Source organism: Manis javanica, chromosome 15, assembly GCF_040802235.1.
Source record: "Manis javanica isolate MJ-LG chromosome 15, MJ_LKY, whole genome shotgun sequence".
NCBI classification, from domain to species: domain Eukaryota; kingdom Metazoa; phylum Chordata; class Mammalia; order Pholidota; family Manidae; genus Manis; species Manis javanica.
The window spans coordinates 4,067,473-4,089,748 of NC_133170.1; the positions used below are offsets into that span (position 1 = coordinate 4,067,473).

Genomic DNA, 22,276 nt, shown 5'->3' on the forward strand with positions numbered 1-22,276 from the left:
TGGGCCAGAAAATTGCTGGGTGCTGAGTACTCACAAATATATGTGAATATTCTGTTGCACACAGTTTTACCACATGATTTTATTCCTTAAAACTAAGACACACACACCACACACACATTTGCACACCAAGTAAATTGCTTACCTTAAGATTGTTCTGAATTCAGCTTCAAAAATGATCCAAAGTGGATACTACAAATAAATAAATATGAAATTAGTCAGTTAGCTTGAAGATATTTTTAGCTTTAGCTATTTTTTATATTTTCTAAAAAATCAGTTGCATTTTAATATAATTTTTTACTTATTGCTTTACCCATTATAAAATGGCAAATAGTACTATATTAATAGTATTATATAAGTATATAAATACACATTATATAAATAGTAAAGTTTTGACATATTTGTAAAACACATTCATAAAATCAGTAAGCACTTTTAAGCTAAAGGGATTTGACCTGTTTATCGTTTGCAAAGCCTATTGATGGTTTATATCCCAAATATAATCTTACTCAGCATTATTGAATTGCACTAAAAGTGAACATTTTGGATAAAACTATAATAATGGTGCTGCCCCATTTTATGATACTGAACACTAGACGGGAATTTATTTTAGAGAAGCATGTGTGCCCAGCATATGTCTGTGTGTGTATCCCATATGTGTGTATACATATTGATGGAAAGCATGGCGATACATACACGTACACACACACACACACACACACACACACACAAATATAAAGAAAAAGAACAGGTAGACCTAAAACACTTGGTAGAAGAAACCAAGTTTTGGTGTACAAGTGAATGGATAAATTCAGCTCAAGTATTACCTTGATGATATTAGCAATAATACCAGCAACAAAAATGGTGTGTTTAGTTTAATAGTTTATAGAACACTTTTTCATATTCTTGTACAACTTCATAGTCTTCAGCAGCACTCATGGTCATAAACATACTCCCTCCCAACTACTACTAGGGTAAGCTTGCTCTGACTTGACCCAGAGGGGATACACAGAGAGCCTGCCCCGTCCAATGCACATCTGAGAATAGCCAACACATTTAAAATACAAATGCCACTTTCCCTCATAAACAAAATTCAGTTCAAAAAGCTGTTCATATAGTAAAAGCTCGTCCTTTGGATCTGTCTCGAACATCTCTCCCCACAGAATGATGGCAGAGATTAATCAAATAATGACTCAAACCAATATGTAACCATAAACCATAGGAAGAAGATCATGTACTTTAAGTGTGATGTGGATGCTAATTCAGTGTGGAAGGATCAGGGAGATTCCCAGGGGGGATAAATTTGAGCTGAGGGTTGTCAGGCAAAGAGAACAGGAGAGAGAGAGAGAGACTGCCCATTTTAAAAGGACTGGCAGGTGCAAAGAGCTGAGGCGTGAAGGAAGTGGCATGGTGGAGGCGCAGGAAGAAGGCCATAAAGCCAAAACACAGAGATGGAGGTAAGGAGCGTGCAAAATGCTGGAGAGGTGAGGAAGGGCCGGCGGCAGGCCGTGAAGGGTTTTTTTTATCTTGTACATTACAGGCGGTCATTGAAAGGATTTATGCAGAAGAGTGAGGTAATGATAGCTCCTTGAAGACAAGAGGTAGAGAGAGTGGAGTAAGACTGACTGCAGGAAGCGGGTGAGGGGTTACTGGCTCTAGTTCCGGAAAGAGAGGTAGTGGCTTGCCTACAATATTTGCATGAGGTTGAGAAAATGGGTTTGGTTTAACAAGTTTTGGGTACAGTGTATGTGACAGAGTACAATCTGTCTCCCTCACCTGATTGTAAGCTCCATGAGCAGAGACTGTATCCGTTTTACTGACCATTACATCCTCTGCCACAATACTTTGCAATGTGTGCAGATACTCCAAAAACGTTTTTTTTTTAATGAATGAATGGTAGGAAAGGAAGAGGAAACTGGAAAGTGTAAGGAACTTCATGACTCGGTGCTATTTACTGTGACAAGAATCACCAGAAAGGATCAGGTCTGCAAGCGAAATCATGAGTTTAGATTTAGAAAAAATTGTACTTGTATTGCTTATTAGACATCCAAGAGATCTGAGTAGAAAACTTGAGATGTCTAAAGCTCAGAAAAGAGATCGTAACTGGACATATAAATTTGGAAGTTGTAAGAATATCACTGAAGCCATGGAGTGGGTACAATATCTTTGCATTGAAGCCATGAGAAGGGAGGAAACATCTATGGCGAGACAACAGATGAATATATATTCACAGGCCAGGCACTTCCTATGTGTCAGGCTCTGTTCTAAAGGTTTAACGTTTCAATCCAATTAATCCTCACAATAACCCCATAAAGAATATTCCCTTGATTATCCCACTTTGAGATGAGAAAACCATGGGCACAGAAAAATTATATAACTTGCCCAAATTCATACAGCCAGGCAGGCCTGGGCTGGGGTAGAACTCTAAGCTGGCCTCCAACATCCCCACCCATGATGTATATGCCTTATACAGTTTCCCTTCCTATATGCGGCAGAACCTGTCAATGTGACGGATAGAATTCCCATGATTCAGTTTTTAATCAGTTGACTCTGAGTTAATCAAAGCCCGAAAGGAGATCCTGTGGGCCTGGCCTAATCAGCTGATCTCTTTAAAGGTGTTTAGGCCCTGTCTGATGTTGGGGATTAGGCCCTATCTGATGTCAGAAATCGGAAGTGTGAGATGGCCTACATATAGGCCACCTGGTAGAGAAGTACAGTCAGCTTCTAAGAGAAGAGATAGCCCCTGGCCAACAGTCATTCAGGAAATGGAACTTCAGTCCTACAACCACAAGAAATTGAATTCTGATGATATCGGTGAGTTTGGAAGAGGACCTCAATCCCCAGACGGGCCCTGAGCCCTAGCTGACAGCTTGCGTTCAGCCTGTGGGGACCCTGAGCACAGTAGCCTGCTGGCCTCCACCCTAATTACTGGCCTGCAGAACTTAGGATGCTAAATAAGTGTTCTAAGCCACAGTTGGTGGTGAGTTTTTACAGAGCAATAGAAAACTAATGCACATGGCGAAACCTAGGTAGTCAGTTTACATGGATGATGCTGTTCAAGACTTAGTTATCCTGAATGAGGGAGAAGGATTGGGAAATCGAGAGGGTAAGGAGGGCGGAGACAAGAAGAATGTTCACATTTCAAGAATGGACAGAGGAAAGCGAACAAGCAAAGGAGACTGAAGGGAGATGAAGAAACCAGTTAAATCCAAGGGAATGCGGCATCACGGAGGCCACGTGGAGCACCACAGCCAGAGACCAGGCGAGGACTGGAGCACGCTCCCTGGGTTCAGTAAGACCGAGGAGGATGACACTGGCTCTGCTCCGGCGAATTTAAAAAGTGGAGTTGGCATATTAGAATACCTTTTGCTTTCTACACAAGGGGTAAACCATGTGATAGCCTGGGGAGAAAAAAAAAACGTTTTCTAGAATATTTTTGTTATTTGATATTTTCATACAGGAAAAAATTACAGACCTCTTTCTCAAAAATTAGACTCATTTTTGTGATTATAGCCAACTTGAAAAGTAAATCAGTTGGAATGTTTTGTCACAAAACTGCATTTCAAGGTTTAACAATTTCCTATGTGATAAGGCAAAATTACATTCAAATAGTACTCTAAAGAATATTGAATCTCACAAGATAACTGATGGAAAGTAAAAGAAAGAGAAAAAAGGAGCATTTAATTACCAAGTTTCAGTTACTCTGACCTTTTACATTGCCACTCTAAGTTATTCTTCTCTCCTAAGGAAATAGGAAATCAGATGCAGAAACTAAAATATAAGGGGCATTAAATAAATCAATAAGGATCCATTTTGACTATAATAGAGTACAAATGAGAAGACAGGGTACACACAGACATAATTAAATTTATATAGAAGTGACTAGTGGTTAGCATGGCCGAGGGTGAAGGGGATAAAGGGGCACAAAAATTCCCCATCAGGATGTAAGTTGGTCTTGGGGACAGTAGTACAGCCCAGGGAATACAGTCAGTGATTCTGTAACATCTTTCTATATTGACAGACAGTAACTGCACTAGAGGGGGTGAGGATTTAATAATATGTGTAACTGTTGAACCACTGTGTTATATATTTAAAACCAAGGTAAGATGATATACCCATGATATGTCAGTAACAATTTTTTAAATTATATGCTGCTATATTACTATGCTGATGGACAGTGACTGTAATGGGGTATGTGGTGGGGACTTGATAATGGGGGGATTATAGTAACCACAACGTTGCTCATGTAATTGTATATTAATGATACCAAAATTTTTAAAAAGGATAAAACAATTATATGCTGCTATATTTACCTAATGATGTTGCTTTTGGGTTCTTTTATTCCAGTACTTCACTTTGATGGCTCATTTTAGGGCAAGTAGAAACAGTACTGACCAACCCTTCCTTTATTTAATATACGACAATAAAATAACAAAATTCAAACTACATGTAAGTTGTTCCTAATACATGGGGAAATACTTGTCCCTGATGGAATCCTTAGAAAAGAAAAGGATTACCCAGGGCTCTCTGACACCTACTCCATGTAGGACTGGGGTCATGTTCAATGGCCCAGCCTGAAGTAAGATTTGAATTTTCTACTTTGAATGATCAAGACAGATGCCAGATGGGACAGAGACCCACACGTGGGAGCTCAGTGTTGGTGTGCCTCCTGGTGCCTTCCATGAATCTCTCCATGCCTGACTTCATGCCTCCCTTTGTCTCGTCTGAGGCCTTCAGTCCCCATGTGGCTGTGGATTCACTGTTCCTAACACTTAAAAGATCTATGCAAAGATAGCTTAAGGGGCCAAATATAGTCACTGCTTAAATCCTAAGATTACCATTCCTTCTCCTGCTCATATGCATTTCAAAGATCTTGCATTTGTTTCACATCTGATTTATGTTCATGGGTTCGGCTCCCATTCCAGCTGTTCATGGTGAGACAGCTCTTGCCCAGATGCTGCCTTACCAGTGGGCGTGTGGTTGCTTTCTAGTACAAGACAAAGCCTAACTCATTAATGAGTCAGACTGTCTTCACAGACAAAAGAGATGTCTGTCGCCCTTGCATAAAATTATTTTAAAAAGAGAAGCCTTATCTACCCTTTGGTGTGATCAGTCATTCCAGGAGACATATCCCATCTTCTTACCCAAAGAGCCCTGAACCTCTAATCAAAACAGGAGTCTTCAATAGAGTGCCTAGACTTTTCTTTAAAGGCCTCGTTTCATTCACAGAATTCGAGATTAACCTTAAAATGAGGCTTGGTCATTGTTTTTTCTCAAAAAAGGACACTCTCTATGAAAACACAAGAAAAAACAAATACGAGAATCCTTCTCAAATTTTATTTTATATGTTGGATATCCTAGCGCCATTCGGTAGTGTCCCACAGTATTGATATCTAAATAAATCCCTGGCTGATGTTTCAGACCTTCCATGTCAAACACTCCAGTTCCCAATGGCCTTAAACTTCAAAGCCTGAGCATTCACACAATTCCTTATCCCTTTTCCCAAGCGGGATGTGTGTGCACTAAGTTTACCAGTCCTCTTTCCAGGACGCCTACCTGACACAAACTAGAACAAGTGGCTTCTCATGATCATCATGTCCGACCACAACTTCTTATAATTTTACCCCCAAATGATGGCTTTTGTCTTAGGCTATACTCACCGATATAAATACTACAATTACTTCAAATCTAGTAAGCTTGAATACGCTATTTTGGCGAGCAGGGCTCCTGTTAAAATAATCATAATGTAGAACATCCCTTCCAGCTATAAGCTATAGTCCCCAAAGGAGGTAACTTTCAAGCTCTGTGGGACCAAGGTCTAGAAGGGATATGAAACAGAGACCACACTTCAGTCTGAAGCCTTTTCAGGAGAGAGAAAGTCTGACCTCAACTCCCTATAATTGTTCTAGAACTACACTGACTTTAGAGAGATGTAGATTTCCAGCTAAAATGAGTCCTCCTAACACTGGCAGGAGCAGGAACCAGAACTAGATTGCTCTGAACTATGCTTATCGGTGGAAATCTTTCATGATCCAGCCAGGATGTATCCTGTTGTCCTTTGTGCCTCTATTTCTGTATCAGTGCAAATGATACTTTTTATAGTCAGTTTCATCTTTTAAAAAGAGATTTCACTTCAGCTTCTATTTACATTTAACTTGGAGGATTTTCTATATTAGACCCCAAAGTATTTCTTAATTGCTTCACAGTTAATAACAGGAAGACTTAACCTTCATGATTTAACTCTAAAATACATTACAAAGAATGTCTTAAATGACAGCAATAAAATTCAAAGTCCAATTCTTGGCCATTGATATACAGCACATTGGAAAGTTTGATAAAAAAATAAATCTCTTAAGGCTTGGAGTAAGTTTTCTTACTCCATAACTAATTATATCCTTCGGTATATCTGTACATCCAAATGACACTGGAAAACTAGATTTTAAATTTCAAGTTTCCTTGTTAGAATTCTTCTAAGTGGCACATGGAAAAAAGGCGAGGAGGGTCAAATTATTATTTGTTTTAGAGAATGATAAGTAACACACAGAACTGCTAAACAATTCAAAACCAAAAGATGGAGAATTGAGTATTATATTTTTGAAGGATATGCTGAATTACTTTGATATATTTTACATAATGAACATAATAAAATAATGAACTTGGAATAAAAGTATTAGCTACTATAGAGAAAATCTATTTTACCATTTTTAACATATATTTTACTTTTAAAAATTTTGCAAAATAGGGAAAATACCTATGTGTAATATTTATCCATGTGAAAGGTATGGTTTCAGCTACTTTAATGAACAAAATAGGTACTCAGACTTCCCTGAGCTTCAACCAAAAATAGTTTCCAATAAGATACTCAGTCACTGTGTTATCAAATATATAGCTCTTCTGACTATTGAATGAATATTCTCCACTATCACTTTTTGTCAAAGGAAGGGAGGAGATTGAAAAGTTGTTGAAAAGCTTGTTTCTTATAGGAGCCATTTTCTCTGCCTTAGTGTTTTTTGTTGTTCTGTTTTTAACAAAACCTAAGGAACTGTACATGTTTAAGGCAGCACACTGCAACCAGATTTCCACTGTCTATCCATAAGACACTTTGGAAAGAAAAATAAGACTCACCACACTCCAGATTAATACAAACTTTGTTTTGTTTTGTTTACTATGTGTAGAATTAAGCAAAATGGAAGTTCAAGTGAATTAATATTTTTAAAGGGATCAGCAAACTTTTTATGTAAAGGGCCAGATAATAAATATTTTATGCTTGGTAGACCAAAGGTCTTTGGCTACTCAGTGTAGTGGAAAAACAGCCTAGACAATACGTAAATGAGTAAGTGTAGTGGTGTGCCATTAAAACTCTATTTACAAAACAGTACCTGGGCTGGATGTGGCTCATGGTCTGTGGTTGCTGACTTTGAAGTGAAATAACTAAATACGATCATAACATGGAAATGGTGAAGCCAAGACACTTTCTTATAGTGTGTTACAAGCCTTCTCATCATTTTGTCCAAATAGCAGCAAAATTCCGGGAGAAACATTATGTTCTGGGCTACATTTCTGGTCATTGAAAAAAATGGGACCACTGTACCTCTGGGTCTTTTGGAATGTCCTCAAATGACATATTCTCAAAGACTAAATTTTTCATTATTTGTAGTGAGCTGTTAAAAACCAACAGTGTTTTCATCTCCTCTTTATGTTAGTGTAATGAATTCTACCATCTGGCATCACACAATGAGTTGTGCTACTGACACAATAGCCTGAGGACATTGGCAGGTAAGTTTAAACCTACTCATTTGACATATTTTAGGTGTATGTGTGTAAATTATGCCCACTGGCAATGTGAGAATTAACTACTGAACTCTGCCAACTCCATCTTAATCCAACAGTAAAGGAAGGGGCCAGATTAGGATGGGTGTTAAAGATGTAGAAATAGAGTATGCAGCTATTTTTTTTAAATCTAAAACTGAGGAGAAGGCTAAAGAGGAGGAAAAAAATAGAGAAAGATCTGTGTTATTTTGTTTCATCTTTGTGTTTAAGAATGGAAGCTCACAGGACATCTTTAAGATTGGTAAAGTATCCAGGGGGAAAGGAACAATATAAAATACAGAAATGGGAGACAAAGAGTTGACACCACCGTATTTCACAGAAGACCCAAGAATCACAAACCACAAATCAGTACTGGCTGCCAGTGAAATCCTGCCCTGGTTCTTTTTTTTTTTTTTAAGCAGCTTTACTGATATATTTGCATACCATACAATTGCTTCATATTAAGTACACAATTCAATGGATTTTAGTGTACTTATGGAGGCTTCACTCTAGTCTTATGTCTCCAATAATTGACATAAACATAAGAGCTCTGTCTTATCTATCTTGGAACACTGTAGGAACTCCAAACTTAATAATGAGAACAGAAATATAAAACAAAAGAATAATAGAGAAAAATCAGTACCGTGGGCTACAGCAACAACACAGTGCATCATGTGGAATGAAGCAGATGCCCGAAATCGTTGCTTCTGTGGCTTTTATAATAGATAATAATACACCACACTGTATGAACAAACTTTTGTTTTGTTACATTAAGAATATGTAAACTTGAAATTGACCCAAAGTGTGCTGTAACACATTACTTACAATACATTTCTGCCTCATTGAACTCTAAGGTTTATTTTTGTTTGCTTGTTATTAGCCACACTTCCCGAGCAATTTTGTACCATTTCAAGTAGCCATTTTGTTGGGTCTTTGTGTTTAACCTTGATCTTGGGTTGTAAAAACTTGCTGGTGCCTATGAATAACAAAACATCATAGGACTCTCACTTTCTATTGTCTTTTGTGCAATTCATGAACTTTGATATTTGCATACTTTGGCTTCTGACTGAGTACTTCTAAACTGAAATTGGGAGAAAAGGTTCTTCAAGTGAAAGAAACAGTGAATAGAACAAAAATAATGACCAGGTCTTAATCACAATGTATGTATATGTTACCTCAGGCACCAGACTTAGAGAGATGTACGCAAAGATGTTTACTTATTTTGCACTCAAAAATGTAATGGAGAAAAGAATTATAGAGCTAAAGATGACCTACCCAAGCCTCTGGGTACTTATACTTCATATCTAAAAATAACCCCAAATTAAGACCTACAGAAGGAATCCTATCTAAAACAGGACGCACTAAATATAAACAATCAAGTGAACTCTTCATTTGAATATAAGTTAGTTCTTCTTGAAACACAGCATGTAAAGGTTATTAAAACAAACCTCTCCTCATGTAGTACATGAAGAAAAATAACCACATACATATTAAAACATTAGAAAAGAATACTTCTCAAGGCTTACTTTGCTCTAATTTCTTTGTCAAAAATTTTAATAAACTTTGGTTTTTTAAAAAAACACAAAGGAAAATTTAAAAGATAATATAAGTAATAATTTAGGTATTCTTTTATTATAATGAAAAAAAGATTAAAATGTAACTAAATTATGGTGAGACTGCAAAATTTCCTCTCATGGATGACAGAAGTACCAACAGATTCATTTCCTTCCTTAATCATCTAAAAGTAAATTCTAGTCTTTGAAATTCTCCTGACACTATAAGCATTACTGGCTTCACAGAGTGCTGTTCTAACCACACAAAGCCCATACTACTTGGGAATCTGCCAAGCAACTCCTTCGAGTATGGAGCTCCTTCTATCAACAATCTTCTTTTAGATCCTAATTTGGAAAAAAAATTCCCCCATGCCTGATTTGTTTTGTCCTCATCTCTATTCACTGATGAACTCAGCCCACCTGCATCAGTCAAGTGTTTATCTTACCTCAACATCATCTTGGTTTGTGATTCTGTATTTTTTTGCTGAGATTCTCCCTACCTTCGGCGAACCAGGATCAACTAACTGACTTACAATATGCATATAGGTTGGGAAAGTTACAGCTTTAAAAACAAGCAAGGAAAAGACAAATACTTGGAAGTCTGAATTGGTGATGTTGAATATGAATCGATACTGTAATAAAAGAGGTAAAAAGGGAATATACAATAAAAATCATCAGTTGACACAGAATTAAGCATTTATGTTAAAGATAATAAAGTTTATTGGGTTTGCTCTGTGTGTCTGACACTTCTGGATGTTGCAAATCAAGTTAACCAACAAGAACAAGTCAAATACATCTTTGCTGGTACTAAGCTTAAATTTTAGAAAAGTGAGATGCTAAGTGTTCTGGAAAAAGTAAGTGCTATGAAGACTGCGTACGATCAGACTGTAACTGGAGTTTTGTCTCCTATACTGAACATGTTTCTAACAGTGAAACAAAAAATACAAGTCATGTAGATTAAGGCTTGCTGATTTCACTGGTTTGGAATTTTTCTCTATCTTTTGTGCACAATGGCTTCTTAATAACAGGGATCATGTCTGACACCTGCCACAAAGTTTTTAGAATACCAAAATGAACAAAGCAAAGGTCAGAAAAGAAACTGTTTTTAGGTAAAGAATGCTGAGAACCATAATAAAGCTGAATGCTTTTTGTTTTATTTTCACTTTGGTTTTGCTCTTGGTTTTCAAAGTCTCAATAGCATCCCACTGTTCACAACAGCACAAATTTAACATACAAAAGTCAATAAAATGTTATGCTATGTATAATAAAATCATTTCCTAGGTTTATACATTTACCCTTATATTTTACATGATAAATAGAGCTTTTGAGCATTTGAAAGGGTAAAAAATTGCCTTAATCTTCAATGTTCCAGAAGATGAATAAAATAGAAAAATTAAATGCACTTAACCATACTGTCATTTTCTTAAATGGAAAGTGCCAAGCTAGTCAGTGTGGAAAGGAAATACAGGCTTACATAGAATGTTTTACCAGCTGTTCGTTTGATGCCGGTCTGGAATTCAGTTTTCTTTAATTCAGGTCTTCGTTTTCAATAAAATTTATTGAAAGTGGTATTTTGTAGAAACATTAATATCAGGGTCAAGAGATATGTTGGCAATATTGTATTTATCTTCAAAAGGGATAATTCTGATCAAACAAGGTGATGTGTTTATGCCTATTTACCTATAGAAGATCAATTACTGAAACTATGCATTACACACAGATAGATGTATAGACAGAGTTACAACATTACCTTTTTTCTTAAATACTTTGAATATCACTCAGATTATAGACACACATATATTCTTTAGGAAGAGAAATCATTTAAAGCAAAAGAATTTTAAGTTTTTCATAAACTACTTAATTTGGGTAAACTGTAATTCAAATTTCCATGACAGGAGAACTTTTAGAAACATATGTAATATCTTAGGTGGAGGAAAGACAAAATCTTCTGCCATTTCTTAAATAACAGGAAGATAAGTAAAGTGAGAAAATGACGGAACATACAAAAGACTATGGTCAAACAGAGATTTGTCTGCTTTTAGAAAAGTGAATGAGAAAAATGACTCAGTGACACTTCTCTTTTCCTGCCCAGAACCCTGAATCACAGAGTAAACCAAGAAGCGCACAGGGTTTGGTTCTCTGTCCCTTCTCTGTATTTAAGTCACTCTACGTAGCAGGAGTCACTCTGGGAGGAAGGCTGGGAGACATAACACAGTGATACAAACATCCAGCTCTTTTCATCATCCAACGGCCACTTCTGGGGAGAGGGGCCTGGCCCTGGCCTTCAGTTCAGGGTCACACCACCGCCCTCACCGGCCTCGCCCCGCCGACTCCTGACCTCACCCCCCACCCAGCCCCTCGTGCCGCAGACGGCTCACTCCTCCGCTCCTGCCCTGAAGGTTCTCGAAGCAATCGCCTCATTGCAAGTGACTCAAAAGCCACATGGCCTTTTTTTAGCTCAGATCTTATTTGACCTTTCTGCAGTTGTATCACCGTTAATCCTCCTTCCTGTTTGGAAAACCGTTATTCGGGACCACCACCGCTCCCTGTCTTGCCCCGCCCTCCACCCACTCTTGTCTCCGCTGGGAGTGCTCGGCCCTCCTCTATACGGACAGTCCTCACATCTGTCCTGGGCTTCGTTTCCTTCCTGTGTCTGTTTTCAGTGGACTATTCTGTTCACTTCAATGATCCTCACATCCCTTGTGCTGAGCCTAAATATTCACCTCAAGGTATTGATTACTCGCTGATAGAAAACATGGCCAAATCCTACCAGTATAAGGTTAATCTTCGAACCATACAGCACTTAAATAAGTATTACACATCTCCCTTCTACTTCACTTCTTCCCTAATGCTCATTCCAGAAGAGATTTTAGTTATTTATACTCTGGCTTTAAAATTCTCACATCACAATTAAAATTCCTATTTCGGTAGTTGACTATGGAATCCATGTGTCATAAAGCGAACGCAAGAATGTATGATTACAAAGGAATGCAATTGCTTCAATCAAGGAGAGAACACATTCGCATTGCTTTTTACTTATACAATACACATAAAATATAAATTTACCTCTAATGCTCAAATACTTGAAGGCAGTTTAGAACCAATTCTATTCACAGTTCTATACACTTCCTACATTATGTTATTTTGCAAATAAGACATAAATATGATAAGTAAGTTTCCATGAAAAGGTAGAAGTGAAGCCAACATTAACATTTCAATTTCTGGCTACCTGGGTTTCTCCCCAAGCAAACTTTCTTTAACACATAAAACTATAAGCAGATTTCCTGAGAAATCTAGAGTTATAAGCCCGTAAGACTTCGGTTCTAATCCTCCTCTGACAGTTGCTACGTGATTCTATCCAAATTGCTGGTGTTTATTTCCCGTTTGTCCTTATTTAGAAAACAATCTACTCCCTCAGCATTACAGCAGAAATGTTGAGAAGTCAAATCGAATGCACACAACGTAGTCTGGGGTAAGGCAGAAAGACCACAGATGAACAGGGAAACACTTCTTCAACGTAATTTCCAAAGGAGTTTCATGGCGTTCCTTCCCACTGCTACCCTAGGCTTTCCCGGTACTGAGGAGACAACTCCCAGGGGGAAAGACAAACACCCCTCCACCACCACCACACCCTTTCCTCTTCTGAACAGCTGCTGCGGAGGGGAGGGATACGGAATACTGAATTGTTTTTGCCACTACTAAAAATCTTTGTAAAATTGGTATGATTAAATAATTGGCATTATTAAATAATTACAATAAATTCCATATTTTATTTTCAGTCACCTATGTTTGAAGTCCACCACTCACCCTAAGCCAATTTCGACTTCACAATCAGCCGTTCTCCTCCTGGGTAGCAGCACAGGCAGCCCCCTTCCACAGCTGCCCATCCTGCTTGTTAATTCTGCAGCTCGGATGCTCACAAAAAAAGCCATACAAATTCTTCCCCCTTACTAACGTTATCAGTCATTAATCATGAATTGAGGTTCTGCAGCAACATAGGTTAGTGATGTATTCTTAGATTTTCTGTTCTCGAACTGTCTAAACTAGAACATATCCTCTTAAACATAGTTTCTCATCTCTAGCAGAATATTTACAAGAAGAACTTTATAAAAGAAATCACACTAGACACTAGTACTTGAAGATGCTCAGTAAATTATCCTAAAGCCAATGTGAAAAAATGTGCACATTGCCTGTTTATCTGGCTTTTGGAGGAATGAGTCACACACACTGACCATCACCGCACACGGTTTTCAGGAAGACCACCAGAGCTTGAATAGTTACACGTAAAATACAAACGCTGATGTATATAAAATCAAAATAAATAATCCTTGACTGAATAAGAAATAAAAGTTGCAATTATTTGAAATTTAAGAAAAAGTAAACAATGAGTACCGTAGATAATTTCCTGCTGAAGCTCCACTTCCTTGTCTAAGTCGCTCATCTTGCATTTGAAGGAGGGGCGGGCAGCCTTTCAGCTGACGTCACACAAACACCGTTGCAGAAAGTGGGAGGCCGACCTGTGCGCATGTGCCCTTAGCCAGAAAGAACGCTGATTCGTGGCTTCAGCGCCCTCTGTAAGGAGATTATTCAGGCCTTTCTGTGGCATGGACACCGTGATCGGCCAGGAACTGTTAGATGAAAATAACCTTTCTTTGTTATAACCCCGAAAATATTGTGCTTATTTCAATCTCAAAGGAGACCTTTGTTCCTGATTATTAAAAAGCGGTAGGAAGAGTGGTGGAATCCGTCACGGCCTAGCCGTTTCCTATAAAGGATATGGTTTCCTAACCTACCACATGTTCACAAGGGACTCGAAAGAGTACAACCAAGTGCTTTACCAAAAATATGGTATCATTTTCAAATTGCTCAGGTACGCTCACAGAACTCTGGACACAGTAGAGGGAAAACAGATTTAAGAGTCGCCCCTACCTGTATTAGCTGCATGACTAGCTGCTGATTTCTGATTTGAAGTGTCCTTTTCCATAAAACGGCATTACCAATAGCCATGTCATAGAGCTGTGGCAAGAATTAAGTAATGTGACAACTGTAATTTATAAATTACAAATTGCTACAAAAATGTCATGAAGGAATTTAAAAGGTAACAAATATATTTTCTTAGAATAAGAAGTTTGTAAGAATATGAAGTAAAGTTGTAGAGCCAGTTTCCATCTGTGTGGGAAGAAAACTGATGAAAAATTGTTTTGCTATCAGTCCACAGAAGCATAAGCTAATAAAACAAGATATTGTAATGAAATCATATCTTACATTAAGATTTTCCCTCTTAGGACATGAATTCAAAGACTGAAGAAATATTAATGATCCTTACAGTTTACTAAATTAGGAAAGTCAGTTCATTAGGAAAAACACTAAGTTATTTTTACTGACAAAAAAAGAAACAGAGAAAAATCATAAAAGTGGATGGAAAGTTAACTCAGTTTGATGACTTCTAAGTAATATTTAGCAACCAAAAGAAAGGACACTAAAAATAAGACAATTCCATTGGAAGGAATAACTGAAGAGTGAATACTTTACATCATCATATCATTTGACCACTAGTCATTAGCAGAGTAGATATTATGTAAAATAAATAGGAAATTTCCAAATATTCTTATTAACTATTTAAAAATGTATAGTTCCTTTCACTATTACATTTACTTTCCTTAAAGTAACTTTATAAAACACAGCCATGTTTCTTACGACACAAGAATTCTGAAAAAAGCATATAAAGTTCTTAAATTTATTTTTATCTTGATCTATTTATCTTCCCTCTTTATTCTACTAACCCTCCCTGAGAAATGCTACCCACTGTGGGTTTTCATTACTAGTCACATCTGATTCTCACATCTATTTCCATTGCTAAACCCCCTTGTGACGTCGACACTCCTAGTTTCGTTGATACTTGGATATTTCCCAGACTCCTTAGCCTGTTCCAGAACGAGCTCAACAGCTCCCACCTGCTGACATTCGCTTCTGTCCCTATACCCCAGTGTGACTGAAAAGAGCTGCTACTAACCATGACTCATGTCTAGCATGGCAGTCACGACCTTGCCCGACCTCAGAGGCACCTGAGCAGTCACCAGCTTAAACAGATTCTACTTCTCAAATACTCGTCATACTGGATTTCATCCCCACTCTCCAATTCCTCTTCTTATCCTCTCTGCCAGGTGCTAGGGTGCTGCTATACTGTTTCCCTGTTTTGAAACACACCTTTGGGGTTTACTGGATACGTTGAATAGAGAATCTGCTCAAGGAGTATAGGAACGGTAGTATCCCTGCCCCTACTACATGCCTGTAGCGTCCTATACAACCAACATTCTTACCTATCTCAGCGGGTGATCTCAGAGTTCTAAACAACACCTTAAATATTTAATCTCGTCCTACTCCGAGCCTTTGAGACCTACTCTGCAGTGCCTTTGCAATGCTCCTCCCTCCAAAATCTACCTAGAAAACTGCCAGGCACCTCTCAGTCCTCAGCCTGCACGACCTTTTCTTCTCTGAAAGTGTCCCCTAGCTAAACTAGCCATGCTCATCTCTACCCTCCAGAGCACTGGATAGATATTTTGCACAGAACTTGGAAAGGTTTATTTTAATTTGTTTTTGCATGTCTGTCTCCCTTTAAGACTACAAGCTCCATCAAGGCACAAACCATAGTTTTTCATTTGTATATCTCCAGTGACCTGTGTACAGTAGGAGAATAAATGTATGACTCCATTCATTCTTTCATGATAAAACAATGTTTTAAATTTTCTATTGGCAAAAAACAATATGGATAAATGTTGTACAAGCTCTTTCTAATTGTTCTTGCCAAAGTTACAAGGATTTTGGGTTATCGAAATCGATACTCACTATTCTGTTCTCATGTTACTTAACCTCTTAGGAGCATTCAACAGAAAAGTCAATCACTTAACTCCATTTTGAAACAAATTTTTTCCTTGACTCAATTAGTCAAATGCTACAGCTTCCTTTTAGTTTGCTGACCTCTCCTTGCTCTCCTCTGCTGGTTCTTGCCCATCAATGCTTGCTCTGAAGTCAGCACACCTTAGGGCTCCCCTCTCTGAACACTCCCCCCAAAGGGCCTCATTTAGTCCATCTTCTGAGTTCCATTTATATGACTCCCTAATCTATATAACCATTTCCAATTTCTCCTGTGGGCTCCATACTCATATCTTACTGCTAAACTGACATCTTAGTTGGATGTCAAAGAGGCATCTAAACAACATGGCCAAACTTGACATATTCTTCCAGCTAGTTCCTTTCTGACTCTGTCCGCAGCAAACTCACACCATTCCTCCTCATCACCATTTGCACTGTAGCTCAAGCCATAAAACAAGAATCTAGTTATTGCTGATTTCTTTATTGACCCTATTCTCCCCATATCCAATCTATTATCAAGTTTTGTTATCAATGTCCTCATTTGACCAAATATCACTATATATATATATGAAAATACCTTCTTATATATAATGACATATTTATATGTATGACCTAAAATATATACTATGAAACACTGCACCTAATTACTGTAAATACACATTCAAGTGCTTACGAAACATTTACACATATTGTTCTTATGCTGGACTATAAAGCAAGATTCACAAATCAAATAGAGAATATTCTCTAATCTCGCTGGAAATTGAACTTGAAATCAATAACAAAAAGATGACCACAGAATCCTCTAAAATTGAGAAATTAAGAAATATGCTGCTAAATAATCTATGGTTCAAAGAAGAAATTAAACAATGACTAGAGTGTATCATTTCATGAAGGAAGGGATTATAAGGGTAGTTTCTGAGATGCTTCTACTTCCTTCTGTCCAAGACAGCCTTAAAGTTCCTCTCAGCTTGATTAAAGTTTAGACAGGTTTCTTCTGTAGGCCCCAGACATCCTTTCTCTTAGAGCATTTACTTTAGACAACTTGCTATTGTAAATTCTTTCTCTGCATCTTTGAGATGTAAATTTTCTACCAGCAGGGAAAGTCTTTCAGGGGGACATGGGGAGTCATCCCTTTGAAATGTAATCATCAAGAAAAATAGCAACCCTAGCTTTCCTTCCCCCATCTCAACAGTCTCTCTCCTCTACTGCAATAGTCTTGAATACAGTCTTCCTTACCTGTTTAACCGGACTAGTGCAATTTTTCTTTTATTCTTCCAACAGATGGTTTCCAGAAGAGCCATCAATAAATGGCTATAGTAGATTATATTACTGTTTACCAAATAATTACTTTCCCCCACCCCAACCTTTCTACAGAAAGAGCATGTTTTCCCATTCTTAATTTTGAACTTAGTCATGTGACTAGCTTTGGCTAATGGAAAGCATTCGTGGGAGCAGGTGTGAATGAGTCATCCTTGGGCAAAGCCTTTAGAAGTATTCCCCTGGGTTGGCTTGGAGTGTGGTGTGCTATTCCTATCCCCAATTCACACCCCTCTACCTCCCGCTAGAAGGGAAGCACGGCCAGGTGCACACTGAATCCCTAATGAGAAATGCTGAGAGACTCCAGGACTGGAGACAAAAGCTTGGAGCAAAGCTGCTGCAGGCAATGCCACGACACATGCGTGTCCTTCCCCCACGACACCCTAGCTTTCCTTCCCCCATCTCAACAGTCTTTCCCCTTGTGTTTTGGTAAGCTACTGCAATTTTGAGAATAATGCAACTTAGGTGCTTTGCAGTGAAGGAATCATGGATGTGGCATCCTTCTGAAGCCCCCGTTTGCTCTTTTTGTTCCGTGGCACTCAACAAAGATCAAAATCTTTAACACAACCTGCAAAGCCCTGCATGATCTGTCCCCAATCATCTCTTCAGCCTCAGCTATTTCCATTTTCTTGTGCACAGAGACCTTCTGATTCACCCAATACACCATAATCCTTTCCTCAATACAGTATTTGCTCTTACTATAGTTTTAGGTTCTAGAAAATTTCTAGCTGCCTAAACCCCTTCCCCTTTGCTTCATTTATTTAATACAGTTTTACCAGACCTTCACATCTTCACTTAAATTCCTTCATCAGTTTCACTCAAGGTTCCTTTAATGTGCAGATGTATGTTAGTTTCATTTGCCTTCAGACCACTCAACTCACTTTTTAAATTACATACTTTCATTATTATTTTATTTTTATTATTATATAATTAATTTCTATCTCAGACACTAGATAAAAGCCTTAGAAGAAAGGGAACCGTGTATGATTTTACTCACATCGTATCGCCACAGGCTGCACACAGCGTAGCACAAAGCAGGCTCTGTCAGTTCTTATGCATAAAGAGCAGAGACTCAAATTCAGCTCCTCATGCGCAAGTCCATTCCTCTTCTACTATTACATGCAGTAGAGTATTTACCCTTGTACATTATACAAGGAGGCTTACTTTTTTTGACTGGTTTTGTTTTATTTTGAACTAATGCTTAGTTTTTTTTGATAACACATGTTACTTATCTCAAACATTGCAGATAATTTTTCCGCTTAAGTAAATTTCATTTCAAATAAATTCTGATACTGTCTCTGAATTTTCAAGATCATTTTAAATCTAGTATGTCCTCTAAGGCAATAGCCTATATTGTGTGCCCATGGGACCAATCCTTCTCTCCCTCATCCTGACTATTAGCTACAAAGTTACGGAGTATACTTAGCAGCCCATCGCTGATGAATGGATTCCATAAAATGTCAAGGGTCTGCCCTAAATCTCTCTTGTGTGGTACTTTAAGCCAATTTACTCTTCTCTGGAAATTGTACATGGCTAATTTACAAGTGACCTTTGTATTTATAAAAGCAAAATCCATGTACTCTGAATTCCTCTCAACAGAAAAAAAAAATCTAGTTTAAATGAAATATATGCTTAGTTGTAGTAGCCAAAAGGTCAATACAGTTGAGCCTGACTAAATGAAAGAGAAATAAAATGCAGTCTGGAATATGAAGACCCTGACATGTCTACTCCAGTCAACATGCATGGCAACAACTGATGCTAACAAAAAACACACAGCAGTTATCCCGCATGGACATTCAACTTACAAATTGGAATTCTGGTGTTAATTTTAAGTTAATTATAAGCTTAGAAATTTAGCTTATTCAAAACAACTTCCTAATTTCTCTGATTCTAGCCCTTAACGATTATTCATTGAAAAGAAAAAACAGAACTTCCCAATTCCAAATGAACAGAAAAAAGGAAAAAAAGAATTCCACATAAGGAAAAAAATGATAACTTGAAAATAATAATAATAAAGTGAATACAAAATGAATTTTCATATATGCAACCACTACAAATCAGTAGTAAAAATAATTACTACTCTACAGACTATTTTTAACTCATCCACCAAAGAGGTAACTTAAGACTCAAAATACGTTCTCATGCCACATGTCCAATGCCAAGCTGACAGCCAGTGATCAAAAATGAGTGAATCACATATTTCAGAAATAGCTTGCTAAAGTTTTACAGGGAAGAAAAAAAAGAAAACTGCAAATTAAAATGTAAAAGTACTCCAGTGAGTATTGACGACAACAAATATTATAATTTCCTGAGCCAAAGATACTAAAAAGAGATAACCCTCTACTACTTAATGAGAAAGTTGTGTTATATAAATGAAAGAAAGTATTATTATTTATTTCAGAGTATACTTTTCTAAGAATTGATACAAATAGGAGATAGTACAAGCTTAAACATGCTTAGATAAATCCATTAATAGTTCCAGAGTAAATGCATTAAATAAGTATCTTCCAAGTTGCATTTTGCTTAGCAATGTTAATGTGTTTATTTGCAAAAAAGGTTACCTCTCAAATACATCTGTGAGATGTTACATATATTTTTCCCTGAAAAATGCTAATTAATTTTCTCCGGAGATTACAATGCACATTTCCAATAAACCTGTTTAATTTGCCTAATCCAGATTTTCTTTTCTAAACTCATTTGACAGTTATTCCTTTTTCCAAGGACAGGTCAGTGTCCTGGAGCATACATATAGTTTGGATAAAGTTAAATTCAGGGAAACCAGGCAACAGAGTGCCTCCCTAGCCTTTAACTATGAGATCAAAGAGGAAGTGTTGTGTGACACGCCTCTAATTAGAACTAGCAAGATTCTGGCTGTATTGGCCAAAACTGACCCCATGCGGAAAACCATATGGACTAACTACTAACTATTAATTGAATAAATTGAACTGTAGCTCATTTATATCCTTATACAATAAAAATAAAACACAGACCAAATACCAAAAAACTACCATTCAAAAACATTTATCACCAAAAAAAGATTTTAAACTGTATTTTGAAAACTCACATTGAATGCCTCAGAAAATAACCCACCCCACACCAAAAGATATCCTAGTTAAGTTATTGATTTCAAAGAGAAAGAAAAAAAATATCTTGGGCATCCATATATAATCAAGTTACTTGAAAGAGAAAGAAAATCAGACTGTCAACAGTACCTCTTTATATATATATATAAATATCACCCACCTATGGCACCTTTCATCTACTAAAATATATATATTGATATAAGTTTTATAAAAACAAACAATGTAAGTATAGACTATTATTTTTAATAAATAAAGGGATGAAAAGAATAGAGTGCAGACACGAGACACATAGATTTTTTAAATATAATTTGTTTTGTATTTTTGTCACTGAGCCATGTAAATATTTCAGGTAGTTAGTGAAATTTTTTCTGTATTTATTCTTATTTTTATAAAACAAAACCAAAATGTAAACAAGGAGATTCTAAAATTAAAAATAAAAAACTAACAAACCCAAACATATGTCCAGTTGGTGCTATAACCACAAAGAGGAACTGCTCCAAATGAGAAGCTGCTTATCAACAGGCATACAGTCTCAGTCATGCAGGACAAGGAAGCCCTAGAGATCCACTGTACAGCATGGCCCCTGGAGCTAATGATATGGTATTGTACACAGAAAAATTTGTTAAGAAGGTAGATCTTATGCTCTTACCACAATAAAAAACTTTTTAAATACACATATGCAGTAGTTTGACTACAGATTCCTACTGTGCTATTCTATGGGCAAGAAGTACTGCAAAAAAAAATAACCTGTTATCAGTAATAATAATGTTACTTTTGTAGACTCTTGTGTGTGTATAATGTTGAATGAAATAAATGTGTAATTTTTGTGATAATATGTTTTTATCACCCCTGTTTCCTGAGGCAGGGATTCTTGGCATGGAACAAAGAAGATAAAGATGTAAGACAGAAGAGAACTAAAATCCCCAAAGTCTTGAATTTCAATTGTAAAATTAGTATGACCTTATATTTGATGTTCAAAATCAAAACAAATTTTTCCTACTCTGGCAACTAGAAAACCCAGACAAACAATTGTCAAACCAGTAGCAGTAAGATCCTCTAGTCCCAAAATTCAAGATTTTATATACTAAAGGAATTACAGCACTTGGAAAAAATGGATGATTCCAGATCTCTACCAGTGGGTAGAGGACTATGAAAACTAGATTTACCTAGAGCTCAGAGCTGTGGAGACTGAGTTATATACGTGTAAAGATACTTTATACTCTCCTGTCTAGTTTTGCACACATAAGACATTTTTCATAATACAAAGAAAATAAAACAGAGCCAAATCTCATTGTTTGGATGTAAAACCTCACAACATAGAGTATCTGTAAATACCTCAAATCTAGAAAACACAATTCTGAAGAAGCTCTAAAGGGGTACATTTCAACAGGAAGTCTAAATAATGGTAACCTCTTGCAATTATAGTCTGATATTTACTTCAAAAAGTTGCATGTATTTTTAGCTCAAGGCTACTATAGACAGAACTGTGTCTCCTCCAAAGTCCTATGTTGAAGCTGCAATGCCCACTGGGACAGTATTCGGAGATGGGGCCTCTGAGAATAAGCAGGTTTTGATGAGGTCACGTGGGTGAGGCCCCCAGAATGGGATGAATGTCCTTCTAAGAGATGCCTGAGAGCTGCTTCT

General features: G+C 37.2%; 1 protein-coding gene across 7 annotated transcripts in view; it reads right to left on the reverse strand.

Moving 5' to 3' along the window:
- Positions 1 to 22,276, reverse strand: part of CNTN1 (contactin 1) — a 257,831-nt gene that overhangs the window by 200,961 nt on the left and 34,594 nt on the right. For all 7 annotated transcript variants that reach the window (XM_073222417.1, XM_017677253.3, XM_017677254.3 and 4 more), the window contains exon 2: positions 143 to 189. The gene's annotated coding sequence lies outside the window, so the exon portion shown is untranslated. The remainder of the gene's footprint in view (positions 1 to 142; positions 190 to 22,276) is intronic.